This window comes from Mustelus asterias, chromosome 16, assembly GCF_964213995.1.
Source record: "Mustelus asterias chromosome 16, sMusAst1.hap1.1, whole genome shotgun sequence".
Classification (NCBI taxonomy): domain Eukaryota; kingdom Metazoa; phylum Chordata; class Chondrichthyes; order Carcharhiniformes; family Triakidae; genus Mustelus; species Mustelus asterias.
The window spans coordinates 62,590,504-62,607,540 of NC_135816.1; the positions used below are offsets into that span (position 1 = coordinate 62,590,504).

Sequence of the window (17,037 nt, forward strand, 5' to 3'; positions counted from 1 at the left end):
GAAGATCGTTTTTCAAATTTTGACCCACTTTTTATTATCAAAATAGTTACAAATATAAAAATATATTACACCAGTATCAACACCAAGCATGTCATTTAAATCCGATAGTACAAATAACATATCACAATAACAAGCAGCTCGCAGCAACAATAAACCAACAAGTCGCTATTTAAACAGTATCAAAAGGTAACGCCGTCCTTTAACCAATAGCGAACAATTACTCCCTTGCACTAAAAGGATTCGTTGTAGGTAATCTTCAAATTTCCAGGTCATTGCCCTCCATGTTTTCCCTTCTGAGGGGTCTGCTCTCGGAGGGTCACACCACAGTACAATATCAAACATCTCCATCACAATAAAATGACCATTGTGAGTCATCCGCAGTCCTCCAGGGCTTCACCCTCTGGATGTTTCAAATTTGACCAGCATCAGGGAAATTGAAATCTGTCTTTTAAACTCATTGAATTACTAATCAAACATTTATTTAAATAAAACCTATGGAAAGCTTGTATTTTAATTGGAAGATTTGGCCACACCTTCAGATATCTTTCACAGAAATGATAACAAGGCTTCCTACTTGTAGCACCCCCAACACCTGTCCCAAGCTTAGAATAACAAAATATTTTTCTGCTAAATACAATTTCAATTGCCACTTTACTGTTTTCTGCAATTGCTGCAGAAAGAACTTGAGCTCACCCATATGCAGATAGGCAAATACTAACATTATCCCAATGAATGAAACATATTTCCTGCTGTTGCTGGAGATGTAGATTTAGAGGCTGCCTTGTTAATGGTTGGTTGGTTATGTTGTTAAAAATAAACAGATGATGGGCATTGTTTGATTAAGGACTGAGAGCATATGTAAAGAGAGTCTGCTGGGACACTGGGTTAGTTAGAGCAGAGTTTTGTAATGCTGCATTGAATTAGTCCATCTGAAGTCAGATAGGGCAGTGATTCTACGAACGTTTAACAATAAACTGCTGTGTGAATAAACCTACTATGAAGGAATAGATCTGTATCTTGTTTTGTACTTCACCATCTGGCTTGAATTTATTTAACAGCCTGTTAGGTTCAAACATATAATGATCTGTATTTTGTAGATGGGACAGCAGGCTGATCTGGATTACAGGCCTGTGCTAAGTCACTGAGATCAACTCACATAGCTCAAATTTGTGTTTGAACTTAGAACATTCCTGATTTGTAAGTTCACAATCAGACCCCTCCGTGCATTTACTAATTTAGCTGTGAATGGGGCACTCCCTTTGAATTTTTGAAAATAATTAGAGGAATGTGGATTTTTAAAAACATATCGGAGCAAATAGAGAACTAATGGTCTTGTAGATTCCCAGGCATTTCACTGGATCTGCAAATTGGTAAGCCAGTGGAATATGTCATTTGTAAGTATCTTTCCTTCCCTAACTGCAAGTGAATTTAAGGGGAAGTGTATAAGTATCAGATTACAAGGCAGTAAGCTTCATTATTTCTGCTGGTTTGTTCTATGACTCTGAACTGTGGGCACCTCGCACTTAATAAATCACCCGACAGTGCAATGTAATTATTTGCTCAACTGAAATAATTTTCAAATTCGACGACAGTTGTTGCCCAATTTTAACCCTGTCCTGTCCAAAGCAACACAGCCAGCAGTGCCCCTTCATGGAATGGTTAGTAGGACTGATTACAATCTGCATTCTCAATGAATTAACACAGTTTGTATAGTGTAATGGAAAGGAGGGGGAGGGAATATTCTACTCAGAACTCAATACCTACTCTTATATGTACAATATTTTTTTCCAGATGTGCCCTTTATCTTGTTTTGAATACGTTAATTCCTTAAATATGTACTGCAAGAATGAGGAACTTAAAGAAATATTACTAATGAGATTAATGGGACTAAGTACTGTCAAAACCTAGACCGAATGAGCTGAGTGCTAGGGTTTTAAAAGAGAAAGCTGCAGAGACAGTGAATACATGTTTTTGATCTTCCATAATTTCTTAGATTCTAGAACAGTTCCCAAGGATAAGAAGATAGCAAACATAATAAAGAACAAAGAACAAAGAAAATTACAGCACAGGAACAGGCCCTTCGGCCCTCCAAGCCTGCACTGACCATGCTGCCTGACTAAACTAAAACCCCCTACCCTTCCTGGGACCATATCCCTCTATTCCCATCTTATTCATGTGTTTGTCCAGACGCCCCTTAAAATTCACTACTGTATCTGCTTCCACCACCTCCCCCAACAGCAAGTTCCAGGCATCCACCACCCACTGTATAAAAAACTTACCTCATACATCTCCTTTAAACCTTGCCCCTCACACCTTAAACCTATGCCCCCTCGTAATTGACTCTTCCACCCTGGGAAAAAGCTTCCACTCTGTCCATGCCCCTCCTAATCTTGTAGACTTCTATCAGGTCGCCCCTCAACCTCTGTCGTTCCAGTGAGAACAAACCAAGTTTCTCCAACCTCTCCTCATAGCTAATGCCCTCTATACCACGCAACATACTGGTAAATCTTTTGTGTACCCTCTCCAAAGTCTCCACATCCTTCTGGTAGTGTGGCGACCAGAATTGAACACTATATTCCAAGTGCGGCCTAACTAAGGTTCTATAAAGTTGCAACATGACTTGCCAATTTTTGAACTCAATGCCTCGGCCAATGAAGGCAAGCATGCCATATGCCTTCTTGACTACCTTCTCCACTTTCAGTGACCTGTGTACCTGTACACCCAGATCCCTCTGCCTGTCAATACTCTTAAGGGTTCTGCCATTTACTGTATATTTCCTATCATTATTAGACCTTCCAAAATGCATTACCTCACATTTGTCCAGATCAAACTCCATCTGCTATCTCTCCACCCAAGCCTCCAACCTATCTATATCCTGCTGTATCCTCTGATGGTCCTCATCGCTATCCGCAAACCACCAACCTTTTTGTCGTCCGCAAACTTGCTAATCAAACCAGTTAGATTTTCCTCCAAATCATTTATATATATATTACGAGCAGCAAAGGTCCCAGCACTGATCCCTGAGGAACGCCACTTGTCACAGCCCTCCATTCAGAAACACACCCTTGCTATATAAGAAAAGGAGAAAAAAAAAGAGAATATTAGGCCAGTTTCCCTAACATCAGTAATAGACAAAATGCTAGGATCTATTAATAGGGATGAGGTAACAGGAGAACAACATTATAATTAAGCAGAATAAACGCAGATTAATGAAAGAGAAATCATGTTTAACAGAATTGTCAGGTTTCTGAGGAAGTAACCAATAAGTTGAATAATGAAGAACCAGAGGATGTGGTATAATAACATTTTCAAAAAGCTTTCAATAAGGTCTCACACATCAAGTCACTACACCAAATTAGGACTCATGGGATTGGGGGTACAATATTGACATAAATTGTGGATTAGGGATTAGGTAATGGATAGAAATAGAGAATAATAATAAATTGGACATTTCAGGTTGGCAGGCTGTAGATATTGGGGTACTGCAAGGTCAGTGCTCAGGTCTCAGTTATTTACAATCTATTCAAATGTCTTAGCTGGGGGAATTGAGTGTAATGTGCCCAAGTTTACTGCTGATAAAAAATTAGGAAAGTAAGCAGTGAGGAGGATGCAAATTGTCTGCAGAGGGATACAGACAGATTGGGTGAGTGGGCAAGAACATAGCAGATGGAACACAATGTGAAGTATTCACTTCAGAAGGAAAAAGAAAAACATATTTTAGATTGAGAGACTGGAAATGTTTGCTTTCAGAAAATTCTGGGTCCCCTTCACATGAATCATAGAAAGTTAACATGCAGGAGGTGACAGGCAAATGGTGTGTTAGCTTTTGTTACAAAATACAAGAATATAGAAGTTTACCACAATTATACAGGACACTGGTGAGACTACATCTAGAGTGCTGCGTGTAGTTTGCACTCAAGAACGTACTTGCCCAAGAGGGAATGCAACAAAGGTTCACTAGACAGGTTCCTGGGATGAGGCAATTGTCCTATAGGAAAAGCCTGAGTTGAAGGTCTACACTCCCTGAAGGTTAAAAGAACCAGAGGTGATTTAATCGATACTTAGAAAATCCTTAAGGGACTTGACAGGGTAGATGTTGAGAAAATGTTTTCCCTGACTGGTATATCTAGAAATATGGTCACAGTCTCAAATTTAAGGAGTCCACCATTTAGGGCTGAGGTTATAAGATTGTTTTCCACTTAAAGGGCTATGTATCTTTGAAATTCTCTAAGATGTTGGGGTTGCTTAGTCATTGAGTATTTTCAGGGCAGATTTTAACTTTAGGTTGTAAATGGGTATTGAAGGATATGGGGATAGTTCAGGAAGGTAGATAATAGTTATATCATTGAATAATAGTGGAATATAGTGTTCAATTCTGGTCACCACACTACCAGAAGGATGTGGAGGCTTTAGAGAGGGTACAGAAAAGATTTACCAGGATGTTGCCTAGTTTGGAGGGCATTAGCTATGAGGAGAGGTTGGAGAAACTTGGTTTGTTCTCACTGGAGCGGCGGAGGTTGAGGGGAGACCTGATAGAAGTCTACAAGATTATGAGAGGCATGGACAGAGTGGATAGTCAGAAGCTTTTTCCCAGGGTCGAAGAGTCAATTACTAGGGGGCACAGGTTTAAGGTGCGAGGGGCAAGTTTTAAAAGAGATGTACGAGGCAGATCTTTTACACAGAGAGTGGTGGGTGCCTGGAACTCGTTGCCGGGGAAGGTAGTGGAAGCGGATACGGTAGTGACTTTTAAGGAGCGTCTCGACAAGTACATGAATGAGATGGGAATAGAGGGATATGGTCTTCGGTAGCATAGGGGATTTTAGTTAAGTCGGGCAGCATGGTCGGTGCAGGCTTGGAGGGCTGAAGGGCCTGTTCCTGTGCTGTAATTTTCTTTGTTTTTTGAATGGCAAAGCATGTTTGAAGGTTGAAATGTGGGAATTGTTTTTGAATTATGTTGTTTTATTTTTACTCCTTCAAAGGATTTGTTTGCTGAGTGTTACTAAACTATTTGGGATAGATAAAACTTGATGTTTTTATAGCAATTAATTGTAGGCATTTTCCTTTCCCTGTCGTCCATAACTCAGTTAGTCTGTACAAAGTAGCTGTGAAGCACTCCAGCGTGTCCAGTGGTAGGTGCATGTAATTGCAGGTATTCCTGCCATTTGTGGGGGAGGAAGACCATTTTTAATAGCTTCAATATATCTTAGCTGATGCAGAGTGACAATTAATTGTCCTTTTTTAAAGTTTCATGAGATTTGGCTAATAGCAGTGAGGGCAGCGTATATTACCCATCCATAGTTGCCCATGAAATGAATGGCTTGCAAGGCAATTTCAGAAGTCATTTAAGAGTCAACCACATTGCTATGGGTCTGGAGTCATATGTAGGTCAAACTGCGTACAGATGGAAGATTTCTTCCCCTAAAGGTCATTAGTTAACCAGATGGGTTTACTATAATTAACAAGTCTCCTGGTCACTATTACAGATACTAGATAACATCTGGATCAGTTTCTGATGTTGGATATGTACCCATGTCCCAGAATCCAGGCCTCTGGGTTATGAGTCTAGTGACATTACTACTATGCTGCCATTTCTCCTAAATTCTTGTTCCTGTGCATGTCCACATGTAACTATAGTAGTTATTTGCTTGCACATGCTCCGGCCAACTGTACAGCCAAGTCCCAGTGTAAATGAATAGTATCCAATTAAAGTCAGTACAGACTCGATGGGCCAAATGGACTCAGAGTCATAGAGGTTTACAGCATGGAAACAGGCCCTTCGACCCAACTTGTCCATGCCGCCCTTTTTTTTAAACCCCTAAGCTAGTTCCAATTGCCTGCATTTGGCCCATATCCCTCTTTATCCATCTTACCCATGCAATTGTCTAAACGCTTTTTAAAAGACAAAATTGTGCCTGCCTCTACAACTACCTCTGGCAGCTTGTTCCAGACACTTACCACCCTCTGTGTGAAAAAATTGCCCCTCTGGATCCTTTTGTATCTCTCCCCTTTCACCTTAAACCTATGCTCTCTAGTTTTAGACTCCCCTACCTTTGGGGTAAGATATTGACTATCTAACTGATCTATGCTCCTCATTATTTTATAGACTTCTATAAGATCACCCCTCAGCCTTCTACACTCCAGAGAAAAAAGTCCCAGTCTATCCAGCCTCTCCTTATAACTCAAACCATCAAGTCCCGGTAGCATCCTAGTAAATCGCTTCTGCACTCTTTCTAGTTTAATAATATCTTTTCTATAATAGGGTGACCAGAACTGTACACAGTATTCCAAGTGTGGCCTTACCAATGTCTTGTACAACTTCAACTAAATTAAACTCCATCTGCCATTCGTCAGCCCACTGGCCCAATTGATCAAGATCCCTTTGCAATCCAAGATAAACTTCTTCACTGTCCACTATGCCACCAATCTTGGTGTCATCTGCAAATTTACTAACCATTCCACCTATATTCTCATCCAAATCATTAATAAAAAATGACAAATAACAGTGGACCCAGCACCGATTCCTGAGGCACACCGCTGGTCACAGGTCTCCAGTTTGAAAACAACCCTCTACAACCACCCTCTGGCTTCTGTCATCAAGCGAATTTTGTACCCATTTAGATACCTCACCCTGGATCCCGTGAGATTTAATCTTATGCAACAAACTACCATGCGGTACCTTGTCAAAGGCCTTGCTAAAGTCCATGTAGACAACATCAACTGCACTGCCTTCATCTACCTTCTTGGTTACCCCTTCAAAAAACTCAATCAAATTTATGAGACACGATTTTCCACTCACAAAGCCATGCTGACTGTCCCTAATCAGTCCTTGCGCCTCTAAATGCCTGTAGATCTTGTCTTTCAAAATACCTTCCAACGACTAACCCACCACAGATGTGAGACTCACCGGCCTGTAGTTCCCAGATTTTTCCCTGCAGCCCTTTTTAAACAAAGGCACAACATTTGTCACCCTCCAATCTTCAGGTGCCTCATCTGTGTCTATTGATGATTCAAATATCTTTGCTAGGGGACCCGCAATTTCCTCCCTAGCCTCCCACAATGTCCTGGGATACACTTCATTAGGTCCCAGAGATTTATCTACCTTGATGGGCTTTAAAACTTCCAGCACCTCCTTCTCTGTAATATGTAAACTCCTCAAGATATCACTATTTATTTCCTCAAGTTCCCTAACATTCATGCTTTTCTCAACAGTAAATACTGATGAGAAATATTCATTTAGGATCTCGCCCATCTCTTGTGGATCTGCACATAGATGACTCCTTCTGCACTATAGGGATTCTATGAAATCATTTTTTTGAGATTCTATGAAATGTCTCAGAGACTCAAGCTCTTTCATCTCATGATCTTGTAGATGTCAATACCTTTTTGATACTTCATCAAAAGAGACCAGTCTTCATGTGATGAGTAGGCAATTGTCATGGGCAGGCTATTCCAACTGTTGGACATCTCACCCGAGACTGATATTTTCTCATCCAACATTCACACATGACTTTACAGCGTGGCTCATTGAATATCAAACAGAAGCAGAAAAGTTGATTGACTTTTATTTTCCAACTTTCTAGTCATAGATACAGAAGCAAAACCCCTATTATCACTACATGCAAGACCAGCTAACTCATTACAACTAAGGCCAAAATCTGGGACCTTACTGCTCCTAATGGCTTAATACCACACTTCATACTGCATTTACCAATTATACCTTTGGGGAACTTAACAGTATATTTTTGTTCTGACAATGCAAATATTAGCATTTACAGACAATCACACAAGAACTAATGACTGACAACATTATTACAAATTTATGAAATTAACTTGCAGTTTATTACTGGAAATTTCTGTCTGTACTGTAAAATAAACTTTATTTTATAATTTGGTCACAGATTAAATGAAAACCTGTGTATCATTGGGATATAACAAAGGAAAATACTCCCACTGTGCCCATTTTGCCATTTGCTGCCTACTTACACCCAAATCTGCTAGCCATTTCATTAATATGTGCCGGAGCATCAAAATGGATTCCAACAAGGGGAAGACAGCATGAACAATTGAGATACAAAAAAAATGCCATACTCATATACTTGCATTGGAGGCAGTTCAGGACAGGCAGATTCCTGAGATGAAGGCGTTGTCTAATGAGGAAAGGTTGAGCAGGTTTGGTCTCTCCTTATCGGAGTGGAGAAGAATGAGAGGTGATCTTATTGAAATATATAAGATTCTGAGGGCGCTTGAGAGGTTAGATGCTGAGAGCATATTTCCCCTCATGGTGGGTGGGGGACGATTCTAGAAATGGGGTAACCTGCTTCATATCATGATTGATCTTCTATCTCACCATCCCTATATCCCTTAAGTACCATGGTACTCAAACGTCCATGACTGTTGCATGTACTCAATGAATGAGGATCCCCAGCTCTCTGGAATAGAGAATTCCAAAGATTCACAACCATTTAAGTGAAGAAATTTCTCATAATCTAAGTTCTAAATATCCAACCCATTAATTTGAGACTGTGACCCCCCATGGTTGAGATACCCCCGTGGGGAAATATTTTCTCAACATCTACCCTGTCAAGCTCCTTGGGAATTTTATATTTCATTTTAAGAATCGGACTTTCAAGTCACCTTTAATTCATGCATGCAAGAAATGACATATTTCACAACATGAAATCGCAGACTATTTTCCATTTTTAATCTGACCTTAACGGTTGCCTTAAAAATACATTCAAAATTCTGAGGGTAAAAGAATCACTGTTTTTCTGCCAGACTATGCTTAATTTTAGATCCATTTTGAACCAACAAAATTGCAGGAAAATCACATTAATGAGTCTTTAGCCTGGGGATTGAGCTGGTATAATGATTCATGATGCATTCAGGAGCAGAGATTGAAATGGTACAAAAGAGCAAGGAAATTTGTGTAATTAAATAGCGTAATTATGTGCAAACCAGACTTGCACCCGAATTTCCTTGATCTCATTCTCTGGGGGTGGGATTTTCCATCTCATCCATGTCCGCCCCGCAGACAGTTACAATGGAGAATTTGGCACTCAGCCAAAACTTCATTCACTGCAGCTGCAGTGGCACCAGAGAACCCCAGCCGCGGATGAGGTTGGAGGTTTTCTGCGTGGGGTATTTGCTTCATTCCACAATTAAAGATGTCCCTGAATACAAATACACAGGAAATTCCACACCTTGGGTCTCTACTACTTCATCCCACATCCAGCTGTTTGGAAGCATTGTGCTTGACTCAGATATTTTTCTCCCTTGTGTAGGATTGGCGTTTTGAAGTGTTTTACATATTGAGTTTCCATTAGTGAGTATAAAAGGAGAGGCATTGTTTGAGTGCAAGTATGTGTTTCTGTCTAGCTGTACAGTGATACACTGAATCCCATCTGGAACAGTGCTGCTGTGTGGTCCCTGGGTCATCTGTAGGCCAACAGCCCAGACTTTAACGTATTCAGTCATTCCCATTTGAGCAGTGTGTGTTTCTATTAGAATCATTCATAGGCTTTTTTGTAAAATATTTTATACTTATGTAGGTTGGCTCTGCTTTCCTTTTATTTAGTTCTTCATCTCCCACAAATATTTGCCTCTTGCAACTGCGATTTGAGCTAGTGTTTTTTCTCCTCCAACACCAAAAACGTTACCTCTGCTTTTTAATGTATGACAGGATGTTTAAAATCTAGCTTTCCGATTTGTTTCCCTACTTCTAGACCCAGCCTATGGGGATCAGCTAAAATCCACTTCATGATGTGTTGAATCGTCCTTTGACACTATACCGGAAAACTTAATTTTAGGGAATCTGTTATACATTAAAATGTAATGCTAAATAACATTTTTGGCACATGCTATCATTCTTTGTAGTGAAAAGAATAGTAATAACGTAATTTCTGTGGGACATGAGGAACCGAATAAAAGACAAACAGAAATAACCCATATCACAGGTAAAATATTTACAGGGGACTCCACAAGCGATTTCCATTAGTATACATATTAATAAGTTAAGTCTGGACAGCCTTTCTGTGGTTGCTTGGCTAATCCTTACATCCTTTTTTGAAAAGGGTATAACATTTGCAGTTCTCCAGTCCTCTGGCACCACGACTTAGCCAAGGAAAATTGGAAGATTATGTCCAGTTTCCGCCCTTGCCTCAATATCATCAGATGCATCTCAATCCAGCCCTTTTCACTTATCAACTTTAAGTACAGCCAACTTTTCTAATATCTCCTCTTTAACAATTTGTATACCATCTATTGTCTCAACTACTTTCTGTTTCATTATGATTTTGGCAGCATCTTAAAGACCAATGCAAATACCTCAGCCATACCCTCTGCATCCAAGCATTTTGGTCCCTAATCAGCCCCACCCCTTTTAACTTTATACTTTATACTTTTAACATGCCTATAGAAGACATAATCTTACTGTTGCAATTTTATTTAAATTGGGTAAAGCCAGCACCTTTTAGAGACTTATAGCTAAAATCCATTTACAATCAGTCTCATTCCATGAAGGTTCTATAACAGGTTAATTGCTGAAAGATAACATTGGAATGCAATCTGGAATAGCAGACTACAAATTAAGCTTGGTGGTCAAGCATCAGTCGGAGATGCATGTTTGTGGTCTACAGTAAAAGGAAGTCCTGCTAGAACACAGTTACTAGTGGTAAAACTGCTCCTGTCAATTCTCAATTCAGTTCTTGCCTAATCACTGCTTCTTTTCTAATATTCTCCAGCTTCCAAACATGATATTAGTCAGCCTTTGTTTTGCTTGCAATCACCTCTTCATTTCTCCAATTAGATATATTGGGGGAAATTTCCAGCCATGTATGTCACCAGGGCAACGAGGGCAGAAAGTCCAGAGAGATTGCATTTTCCCTGTTCCTCGCTGGTGAGGTCACAAAGGGCAAGAATTTTATTTAAGTAGATTTTAATAAATTTAAATACAATTACCCAGCATTCCCATTACATGATTCCCCCCTCACTGAATATTCAAACCTCACATCGGCAAGGTTTACAACAGGTTTTGAAACATGAGATTCAGTCAAGGGGATCCCTCTGGAGGCGCAAAGGTAAGTATAGCCCCTGGGGGAGGGGAACATGACCAGTGGCCAACCTGGCAGTGCCAACCTGTGCGAAGGGGCAGTTCAAGGCGTCAATGCCTTGGGAAGGCCCTAGTGGGAGCCCCATGGGTGAGGGTTCAGGTATGTATGGTGTGTGGGGGGAGGGGTAGTATGGGCAGTGAGGAAGAAACTTCACTGCAGGCAAGGGAGGGGAGCGTGCACTGAGGGGTAACTTGAAGGCATGAGAGAGAGCGGGCAGTGAAGAGTGCGGGGTGGGCGGGGGAGAACACTGGCGGTACTTCTGTGTTGATGGGAGGAGGGGGGCTCCCAATGATCCGGGGGATGGGGGTGGAGTCCCCGATACCTTCCTGGTGGGGGTTGAGGGGGCCTGGGGGAGTTCCACTTTAGTGCTAATTGGGTTGCCCTTTACAGATGGAGCTGGCTTTGTAGGCTCTATCAGGCACCACCTGTCAGAGTGATGGCATAAACCCCACCCACTCATTTTGCTTAATTAGGGAGGGTGAAGATCTGGAGAGAAAACTGGTCCGTGCAGCTGGACCTGCACGCCAGATTTCAGTCTGAACCTGACACTTTGAAAGAAATATGGTAAAGATCCCCCCATTATCTCTTTGCTGCCATCACTTGCTGTTACTAAAATCTTGCTGCTGCTTCAAGTCAGAGTTCTTTGTCAGATCTCTTCAAATTAGGTTTTAACACACTGAATAAAAATGTTACCTCCTGGCAAATTTATTGCGTAGGTCCTATGAGGCTGATTTCAGGGGAAGAGAGACTGCAAATGCAGTGCCCTTGCAATAAAAATGGTCTAGTTCAGAAAGGCCACTTAATTAAAATACCTTAAATGCAATCATTTCCAGGTGAACAATGAACACTATAGAGTGCAATGATGCTAAGAGTTAAAGGACAGCTCTTAGTTTTTTCCTGAAATCTGACCATTGCCAACTTGGAAAGATGTCTGCATGAATAGTGAATTGTCTCCTTCACTGAAGAAAGTGCTGTTGGAGGAGATGCAGCTGAGCAAAGCAGCCATTTTGGGGTTGGGTGGACTCCTCTGTCTTAATGTATAACAGATTCTCCAAAATTAAGCTTTCCAGTATGGTGTCAAAGCATTTTTCAGCACATCAGGAAGTGGATTTTAGCTGATCGCTATAGGCTGGGTCTAGAAGTGGGGAAGATTTTAAACAGCTTGTTATACATTAAAGTTTAGAGGCAAGTTCTATCTTTGGTATTGGGGCAGGAGGAGGAGAGCAAGATCTCATTTTGCAGTTGCAAGAACCAGATTTTTGTGGGAGATGAGGAACGTACAGCAAGCAAGGAGGTGGCAAACCAGATGACTGCAGCCCACTACACTGATGTTGTGCAATGAAACAAGGGAAGGGTTCTGTACTGAAGAGCTGTGCCAAGGTGCAATCGATTAGGGTAACCACTCAACAAAAAACAAGCCAAACAGGAAGTCCTAAGCAAGGCCCCACTGCAGGTGCAATTTATTAACTCTTGTGTCACTTCCTGTGTGACATGATTTTCTCACACTTGGGCAGTAGATTTAAAATTAGACTTTCAATCTTCCTGACACTAGGTGGCACTGCTGCTCTTTCAAGCTCTGACTCTTAGGTTTGCCCAGTTGAGTGACCGTACAGGTACATTCTGGTATAAGTTATTTCCTGGCCCAGGTAGTTGCAGGAAATAATTTCAGGTTTATTTCCCCTACCTCCACTTTGGCAACTCCTTACACGATCTCATAGAATTCCTACAGTGTAGAAGGAGGCCATGCGGCCAATCGAATCTGCACTGACTTTCTGAAATAGTATTTTACCCAAGCCCACCACCCCTGCCCTATCCCAGTAACCCCATCCATTCACCACGGAAAATCCACCTAACCCACACACCTTTGGACACTAAGGGGCAATTTGGCATGGCCTTTCCATCTAAGCTGCAGATCTTTGGACTGTGGGAGGAAACCCACACAGACATGAGGAGAACATGCAAACTCCACACAGACACCCAAGGCCGGAATTGAACCCGGGTCCCTGGCGCTCTGAGGCAGCAGTGCTAACCACTGTGCTGCTGCCCGATCATGCCACCTTCGACCCAAAAGTCAAAAAATGGGAATGAATGAAAGGCAGATAAATAACAACAAAAAATCTCCAGCCACCAGAACACATTCCAGCCTCTGGCCTCCTGCTTTCCAACTTTCTTGCTAAAGTTCTGCATATCCTGTGTCTCTGGCCAAGCAGAGGGTGTACTTGTTTTCTTCCAATGTTGGGTTTTCCAACCTCAAAGTCACCCTGCATTCCAACCCCAGTTGGAGATTAGACCTCAGACTCATGCTTCCCAATATCCTGATGGTGATGCTCACCCACTTTTTGGTCCATCTCAATCCTGCCCCACTTTCTTTTTCTGTGGTTTTCCTAGAAATCATAGAAATCATAGAAACCCTACAATACAGAAAGAGGCCATTCGGCCCATCGAGTCTGCACCGACCACAATCCCACCCAGGCCCTACCCCCATATCCCTACATATTTTACCTGCTAAACCCTCTAATCTACACATCCCAGGACACTAAGGGGCAATTTTAGCATGGCCAATCAACCAAACCCGCACATCTTTGGACTGTGGGAGGAAACCGGAGCACCCGGAGGAAACCCACGCAGACACAAGGAGAATGTGCAAACTCCACACAGACAGTGACCCAAGCCGGGAATCGAACCCAGGTCCCTGGAGCTGTGAAGCAGCTGTGCTAACCACTGTGCTACTGTGCCGCCCTAGACTGGGAACTGGCATTTGTTTGTCAAAGAGGTTACCACACTGTAAATATACTATCAAATAATAAGTATTTCAAAAATAGATTGCTAATATTCGACATAGTACTGGGTAAATGGCTTTGACTTCAGACAGCTGAGGGAGATATTAACTGGGAGGAGGCATGTGAGTGAGGGGGGGGGCGGATAGGAGGGATAGGAGTAATGGTGAGGAAACAGAGGAGGGGAAAGGAGAAGGCGAGTAAAGGAATGGGGGTGGAGAAGAGGGTAAAGGACTGGTCAGGATCAGAGGCAATAGTTGGGTAAAGTAGATAGGGTTGCCAATCATCCCAGATTGGCCAGGAGTCTCCTGGAATCGGCGTCAATCTGCTGGTGGCTTTTAAAAGCCATCCAGGAAAATTTAAAAGGAAAAGGATATACTTTTACCCTCTTTGCAGCTGTCAGGATTGTTTCTCCACCCTATCTTGGGAAAGACACACATTCCTGAAACAAGATAATTCATCCCACTTGTCACTTAGAAAATTTCATATCGGAGAACATGACCAGGATTAGGGGTTGCATCCAGGCAGCAAGCGAGCTCATCAACAGGAGGCCCAGGCCAGGCTGAAAGGGTGGAACCCACAGTTCTGAGCTGCTATTGCGCTGTGGACTTAGTTTGTGTGCTGAACATTTCTAGGTTCTGCAAATGGTGTTAGGGTGGAGTGTGTGACTCTGGTGCTGTGTGCCGTAAGATCAAAACAGTTAAATATTGATATCTTCTCAGTCTGAGTAGTTCTGTTGGAGGCGGGATAGATGACAGAACCTTCTGTATCCATGCTGAGGTTACGGAGGTGGTTCTGCACAAAATAATCATATACATCTACCTTATTGATTTCTAATTTAGATCATATCTTTCTCCACCCCTAATTTCATCTTACCCTTGACCACCCCCTGTTTGGGTCGGTAAATAATAGGTGCCTCTGCTCTTAAATGTACAATAGATTGTCGCTCCTCTTATCACCTCTCTCCAATCCCAGACAAATGGCCAGTGTTGAGCTTCTGAGTATGCTGCTTGTTTTCTACATCCACTCTGTCACTTCCATCACTGTTAACATCAACATCCAGTGTCTGTTCCATGTTACTGATTTTCTACACTTAAGCATGGTTCCACTCTTGGCAGAGTAGACTCTAACTCTCATGGTTTGGATCAAATCCAAGGTAGTAAATCATAAGGAGATGTGGTCAATTCTCTCTACTTGTGAAGAAGATCAGCATTAGGATGTTAAAACCAATAGAATGAATGCAGGTTGGAACCTGTTGAGATCTGAAACACATCCGTGGGCCAAAGCCAGCTAATGTGATGGGAGGGGCTATTAAATCAGGAAATGATAATGGTTGTTTGATTGGTAGCCTCCTGTGAAGCTGACAGATGCTCTGGTTTAATTTGGCAGCTGGTTCCTTGGCTGCACTGGGTGCCTTCTGGCACTGAATCAGGCACAGTGGGAAGTGTGGAGGAAAACTGCGTCACGGTGAATGCTTTTCACACCAGTGACTTCACAAAAGTGTTGTTTGTCATGTAGGCTGTACCGTGTCTGAACTGAGGCTGGGCAAGGATGATCTTTTTAGTTCTTCACCAGAAACTAATGGACTGCTAATTGTGGGTGCTGTCACTCATTCACTTTGCTTTCAAATTCAATGTACTAAAGGCTGTTCCAATATATTTCTTGTTATCCTCTGAATTCAGCATCTCAATTGCTCCCACCATTATTATCCTCAGCAGAAGAACTATTACTAGCTGAATGATGTCTCATACCTCAAACCTTACTTTTCAGATACAACCAGTAATTGTGCCACAGGGTGTAATCATAGCACATAAATTTCACATGAGAAGCTTTATTAAAATCCTCATCATACCAGTATGTGGGCATTCGCACTGGCAGTGCTGCCCAGTGTCTGTGATGTGCCCTGGAAATGCTCTCTCAGTACACATGGAAACATAGAAACTAGAAGCAGGAGTCGTCCATTTGGCCCTTCATGCCTGCTCCGCCATTCATTTTGACCATGGCTGATCATTAAATTCAATATCTTGATCCCGCCTTCCCCCCCATGACCGTTGATCCCTTAAGCCCCAAGAGCTATATCGTTTTTCTTCTAGAAATCACACAAATGTTTGGCCTCAACCACTTTCTGTGGCAGTAAATTCCACAGGTTCTCCACTCTCTGGGTGAAGAGATTTCGCCTCACCTCAGTCCTACAAGGTTTGCCCCTTAACCTCAAACTATAATCCCTAGTTCTGCACTCCACCATCGGGGACATTCTTTCTGAATCTACCCTGTCTGATCCTATTAGAATTTTATCAGTTTCTATGATATCCCCTCTCACTCTTCTAAATTCCAATGAATATAATCCTAACTGACTTAATCTCTTCTCATATGACAGGTCTGCCATCTCAGGAATCAGCCTGGTAAACCTTCGCTGCAGTACCTCTATAGCAAGAACATCCTTCCTCAGATAAGGACACCAAAACTGCCTACAGTTCTCCAGATATAGTCTCACCAATGCCCTATACAATTGCAGTAAAACATCCCTATCCCTAGATACAAACACGATAGAATTGGAGCTGTTTATTGTTCTGTCCCAGCTTGGAGTTCTATTCCAGGGTCATGCCCACAAAATGCTTCCAAATTTTGTAAACTTCATCCGAGGCCTCAAGGTGAAATGAAATTAATTCTATAGGATGAATGGAAGTCGTGTTGATGGGCAAAATCTTACCAAATAATAGCAGAGTGTTGGTTCTTCCGACACTAAAAAAAAACCAGGTTTGTGGAGAGGCATCTAAACAGGCTGGCAAAGCTGGCTGCCCTGAGATCACAACGCCATGTTTAAAGGGTGCTTCGGTCAGACCACAAAAATAACCCCCGGAGTTCTCAGGGGCTCCACCCTCTTCCCGTGATCAGAGACAGAATTCACCACCAACCCCCCCCACCCCCTGCACAATCAGAGCTGGCACTTCTCACCCAACCTCCTGCCTTACAGTCAACACAGGCAACCCCCTCACGCCTGAACAGTCAATGCCACCCCCCCCCTTCCCTCCTGAACATTGAACCCCTTCCCCCCAATGCTCCACCCAAACAGCCATCGCTGGTGTCCCCAGCTCCTTCATCTGTTCCCCCCCCCCACCACTACAAGTAAATGATTTCTCCCTTCCCCATGA

At 42.2% G+C, this 17,037-nt stretch overlaps 1 protein-coding gene across 2 annotated transcripts in view; it reads left to right on the forward strand.

Annotated features, from left to right (window-relative positions):
• Positions 1-17,037, forward strand: part of dbn1 (drebrin 1) — a 197,441-nt gene that overhangs the window by 70,513 nt on the left and 109,891 nt on the right. The window lies entirely within an intron of this gene.